General features: G+C 43.0%; 1 protein-coding gene across 5 annotated transcripts in view; it reads left to right on the top strand.

Moving 5' to 3' along the window:
• The window catches only part of TTC7B (tetratricopeptide repeat domain 7B), a 200,357-nt gene that overhangs the window by 96,697 nt on the left and 97,660 nt on the right, over window positions 1-6,000 (top strand). The window lies entirely within an intron of this gene.

Here is a 6,000-nt window from a genome sequence, read left to right as displayed (position 1 = left end):
GCTTTTATTTTTGTAAGATTTATATTTGGGACCTGGCTTCCTTAGAGGAAAAGGGGTTAGAGGGCTACTGCCTCCCTAGGCCTGAGTCCTCCCTGTCAGGAGGATAGAGGGTGGAGGGAGGGGCTGGAAGGAGCTCATTCATTCCACACTGCCTGTTGCTTAAGGACAAGGCTTGGTGGCCTCTAAATCTCCACAAAGAGAAAAGTGACTTGTTGGGGGCCCTCTTCAGTATTGTCAGACTGTCAAGGTGCTAAGAGCAGCTGCTCTGGAAGCCCTGGGAGCACACTGTGGGCTAGGCCGCCTGGCTTCCGGCTCCCTGTGTAGCATCTGAAAGTTTGTAGTATCTTCTGGGAGCCCAGTTTTCTTGGGTCAGCAGCTTCTTCTTCCTACTCTGACCCCAGCATCTCTTTAGCTCACAATCATCTCACACAGTTTGCATTTCTTATGCAGCATGGGACAAGGAACTTCATTCCTGACTTTTTTTCTGAGTCTTATCTAATGTAGTTTTGGTCTTCATTTTTCCAGCCGTGCTACACACCTTTGCCTGAGTGAAGCTAAGCATCCTCCTCAGTGTTTGTCTGGGTTTCTGACACACCTGTCCTGGCAGTCCCTAACTCACTGTGGAGCACAGATCCCCCCAGGAGGGGCTATCCAGAAGCAGACTTAAGATTCAAATTTTAAGTGATTTTTACATCTTCATTTCCTGCTTTAGAAGCTTCTGAATGTACACAATTTTACAAAGTGCACAAAGGCTCTCTGTCACTCTTTCTCATCCAGTGACGCCCGCATGGCGCTCTGCCCCAGAGGCAGAAACACTCTTTGCTGTTCCTAGGTCATCCTGTCTGACACTACTCTGATGTCAGCTTTCTTTCTTTTTAATAAAATTGTATTTACTTGGAAGCATTCAGAATGTCAACAAAATGGTTGCTTTTTTTTTTTTTTTTTTTGCAATTACAGAGTGGTATTCAGTTAACAGAACAATTATCTTTGTATAAGCTGCATCAGAGACAACTGAAGATGGAAAAAAAAAACAACAGCAAAAGAAAACCAAAAGAAAAAACAAAACAAACAAAAAACCCAAACCAAACTACTGTCCCATATATAACTAATTTGTGCTATGCACCAACAAGAACCTGCTTTAAATTTCCATGCCAATTTAAAACCCCAGACTGTGCCAGGCTAGGTTAGTGGCCGTGTTGCCACATCTCTCCTAGTTTCTTTGCAACATCACCAATGGATAAGCCAGGATGCTCACCTTTGATTTTTGGGCGGTACTCAGAACAGAACAAGAAGGCTGAAGGAAGCCTCTTGGGTGTGTTGGGGTCCTTGAACTTCTTTTTGGTCTTCCCTCTGAGGGGTTGTAGGTTTTCATTTCTCTTTCATAATGAGCCTTGTCAGCCTTTGCCATATCTTCAAATTTCCCTTCTCTTTAGCAGACATGGTCCTCCACCTCTCTGAGAAGTTGACAGAGGCATCCGGGTGCTTCTTCCTGTGCTCTTCCCGGCGGGTTTGAACAAAGAATGAACATGAGGATGTTTTGCCTCTCGGCTTCTCAGGATCTCCCTTGCCCATGTTTAGTTGATTTTCCTCTGCAAGGCACAGAGTTGCCCAGTGCCCATCAGGCTCTTGCTGGCCCCAGCACATTCTCTGATGTCAGCTTTCTATCGGTGTAAGGAGGATTCTGGGAGGTGGCCACACACCATGTTACAAGCTTAATTTCATATAGATGCACATGATCTGTTTGATTTCTATCTGTAACTCTCATGTAAAGCACGAAGTCCAGCTCTCTGATTTAGAGTATAGACTCTTTGGCTTCCGTATATGCATAGTTATGAACGCATCACCAAGTTTGGTTGAAAGTATCTCACTACTCTAAAAGTAATGCCCAGTACTCTGTCATGCTTTCTCCCAGTCCCTTAAATTCCTATGCATTTTAAAATCTACTTTCTCATTTAAAAGCACTGGGATTTTGATAGAAATTGCCTTGAACTCATAACCTGTGAGACAATGCGAACAGTACTTTAGTCACATAAAATATGGTGTTAAACTTTATGGTCTGTGAGCAACAGGTTGGAAAGACTACCTAAAAACCTGTCATTTTTTTTCTCTTTGAAGAATCAACTTTCTGTTTTTATTTATTTAATCTGCTGTGAGTCTGTTCTGTGTTTCATTAATTTCCACACTAATCAACTTTCAGTATTCTGAATTAGTATGCACACATCCTCTTTCTTAGTTGGTATTTTGGTAGAGACAGAAATACACTAGGCTTCTAATTGTATTGCGCTCCCTTTTTCCCATAGTGGAGCTGACTGTCTAACATGGCAACAGCGAGGCAGGGTGCTGCCACCCCTAGCTGGCTCATTAGGAGTTAAAGAGGGGATCTGCACATGATGTTCAAACTTTATTTTGACCAATAGCCCGAAACTCTCCTTCTCTGTTCAGACTTATAGTTGAGGTTAGAACTTGTTAAACTTTTTCATTTGTAAACTCCTTATCTCTCAAGACATTTTTACACAACCTTGGTCATTTAGATATGTGAAATTGTATACAAATAAAACATTTACTGACAACAAATTGTCAAAAAATTGTTTTAAAACAATTGTTTAGGGTGCATATAATTTAACCCTTTATTACAGTTGAAAGCAAATTGATGTATTAGTCAGATGGATGTACTAATATTTTTATATACAAAGTAAAATCTTAGTTGAATTTTTGATTCTGTAGGATCTAAAGCTTTTTCAGCATTTTTCAGAGTTAATCAGTATTTTGACTCCATAATTGTCAATTCTGAGAATGCCACTTATATAAATACATAGTATCAAATGGTTGAAATATGTCTGGGGCTGTCTCAGAAATTATTGGAATTCTGCCCTAATCTTAAACCAAAATCTATTGGCCGGGTTTTTTGCTACTCAGCAACTCAAACAGTAGTTTTAAGACCATACCCTCTAACATAACAACATAGACAAATTTTGTACTGACATGCTGAGGAATGACAGTTAAAAAACATCAAGAGTCTTTATTTCTGTAATTAAACCATTATATTTCTAGAAGAGCATAGAATTTTGTATGTGTGGAATACTGTAATTTGTAACGTATGTTAACAGTGTGTGTGTTGTGTTCAGAACAAAGGCTGCTGTAAGGTTCTTGGTGCCTGGAACTCTGTGTCTGTATTTGATTTTGAATTAACTTTGGTCACTGCGCTTAGAAACATCTCACTGTTGCCAGATTTTCTGTGACCTTCAAATTGAGTTTTATAAGCCTAAAAAGTTGTAGTTTATGTGTCTCAGATTCTTCTGTCTTCAACAAACCAAAAAGACCATTCGAAGTGGTGGTCAAGATGGGTTGCCATAAAAAGCAAGATTCCCCAAAAGCTCTTCCGCTGCACCCCAATGTGAAAGGAAGGCCATGCATAAGGCTGAGAATCCTATAAAGAGGGGAATGGTGGTCTGCCATTCCGGGTCTTCTTGTGAGGATTCCTGTTGGCACACTTAGTTTGGGGTAAGCGTAACTGCTGGGATCCTAAGTGGATGGAAAGCAAGCTGTGACTTTCAGCGAGGTGAGCACGTGTGTATGACAGTACGCTGCTCACAGCTGTGCTCAGAGCCCTGAAGCCCTCTTGGTCTCTTTCCCAGTACTGACTGCCCAGTGACTAGTTGGCTGTGTTTGCTTTGTTTCACATTTACTTACTGTGCGTGCAAGTATGTGGGTGTCTGCAGAGGCCACAGCACACCTTGAAGGAGTCAGTTCTCTGCTTCTATCATATGGATTCTTGGAATCAAACTCAGCCCCTCCACCTTGGTGACAAATGCCTTGACCTACCAAATCATTCCCCCAACTTTTTGTCTGGTTTTGTCAAGCTGTGTGTCTGGCATAGTGACACACCTATAAATTCAGTATTCAGAAGGCTGAGGTGGAAGAGTTAGAGACCAGCCTAGACAGCAGTACAGTGAGACTCCATTTCTAAATAAACAAGCCATTGTGTCATCTTCAACAGTGGCCAATCGCCTGTTCATTTACGGAAACTCCTGTCTGTTGTTCCGTATGAACAATTCACACAGATTTTCCAATGGAACCATAGTTTATTTTCAGTGTTGTATGCTACTCTGTTTTCTAAATGTCAGTGTGTCAGACTGTTCTCTATGGCCATTACAATTATTTCCCTATTCTATTTGGGGCTGATAGAAGCTATGGTATATGTCTCTCAATATATATTCTTGTGTGTTTCAGCTAGGTATTTATTTTTCCTTTATCCTTGTAAGAACATGTCTGGCTTGGATGCTTACATGCATTAGACTGGAAAATTAGCACAACAAAGCAGGAGATTAAAATCCACCTTCTTGCCTGCAGGTAGCTAGTGGGAAGGTATTGGATGAGCACCCTTGAATGCAGGTCTTTGGGGGGTGGTTCTTCCTCTATCCCTGGTGGATAAAGAGGAGGCAGTCTCTGTTAGGTGATGCTTTGGGTCTGGACCTCCTAGTGAGCTGTGCAGAGGTTTTGGAAAGACAAGGAACATCACAAGGTCAGGGGGACTTTTGGCAGAACTCTTTGGTCTTGACACATTCCTCTTAAAGCCATTGTGCAGAGAGGCCTTCCCCCTCCCTAGGGATGCAGGAACTCTGTCCCCTCCCTAGCAATGTGAGATGACAAGTCACATGGGATTTATCTGATCCCTGCATTGAGGAACATAACAGACCTGGACTGACCTAATGGAGTTCTTTTTTCCTTGTCATGAGGGAGTCAATGACCCATATGAATTGACAAAAAGCTGTGGGGAACCAGCTGCCCCTGGCCTAACTGGTCTCAATTACTGACTGAAACCCCTTCCTTCTCTGGGGCCCTCAGCTGGATCATGGAACTGAACCAGCTTCCTGTGAGTTGTTAGCTCATGGCCACTCCTTCAGCCACACAGAGTCACAGAGACTCCTCAGGGACCACTGTTTTTACACAGCCACTTCCACCCCAGGTGACAAGAAAGCTCAGATGCAGTTGGATAGGTTGACTTGTTCTCTTGTTCTTATTTGCTTATTCTAACAAGTATATATAGCGGAGGAACAGATTTTGGGGTGAAAAAAAGTACCTTACCTGGCAGCCTTAGGAAAAAAAGTTAACTGTCAGTGTCTTGAGGACCCTCCTTCCCCGAGTCCTACAAAACTCCAGGACACACCGGTGCGTTCATCCAAACTAAAGAATTGGGCACTTTGTCTGAAAGTCATCCCTGGAGCCTGCAAACCTACCCTCAGCCTCTCCCTGTACTTGCTGGGTCTTGGGAGCTGGTTTCATGGTCTAATGGTTCCCTTTGTCCCTTACCCTGTCCTTCATGCAATTCCCTGTGGAGCTAGCCTCTCCATATTCTTACTATCCAGAACTGAGGCCAGGGCACAACAGGGTCTCCCCCTGAAGCACTTTGGCCTCAGAGAAGAAAATGTCACAAAAGGAAGGCCCTGACAGTTTTGACTACCTACCCTGAGCTCTACGCTGTATGAGCAAAGAAGAGAAGAAGTGACCAGAAATGGCTCTCAGGGAGGCTCAACTGTTCCGAGGGAACATTTCAACATGGTTTTCAGGCCTGTTTCTCTGCGCCTTCCACCTTTTGTCTCTAGCCCTGGAGCTTCACAGAGCCCATCATCTATCTGTCATACAGGGAGGGCCCAGGAAGTGGAATTAGATGCAGTTAATGTGCTGCTTGTTAGCAACTCTGGTAAAAATAACACAACCTAGCATTTAAGTAGACTGGATGGCTCAGACGGAATTTGGAGATCATCCATGGACTGAATTGGCTGCTGTTAAGTCATAATTAGCACGGCTTGGGCTCTCTCTTTTCAATTAGTCTGAACAATGCAGAACTAGCTAGCCATTAGACAAATGGTTCAGGCTGCTCGTTTCTTTACAAGGTCCCAACTGCGTATAGGCATGACCAGGATACCAGGGAATAATCACAAGTGTTGTGTTTTCTGAAAACGCAGTATTCCATAAGCTGACTCCCCAGAGATGTTTCGG

The sequence above is a fragment of the Micromys minutus genome (genome assembly GCF_963924665.1).
Source record: "Micromys minutus genome assembly, chromosome: 1".
Taxonomy (NCBI): Eukaryota; Metazoa; Chordata; class Mammalia; order Rodentia; family Muridae; genus Micromys; species Micromys minutus.
This window is presented reverse-complemented; position numbering and strand designations above follow the sequence as displayed.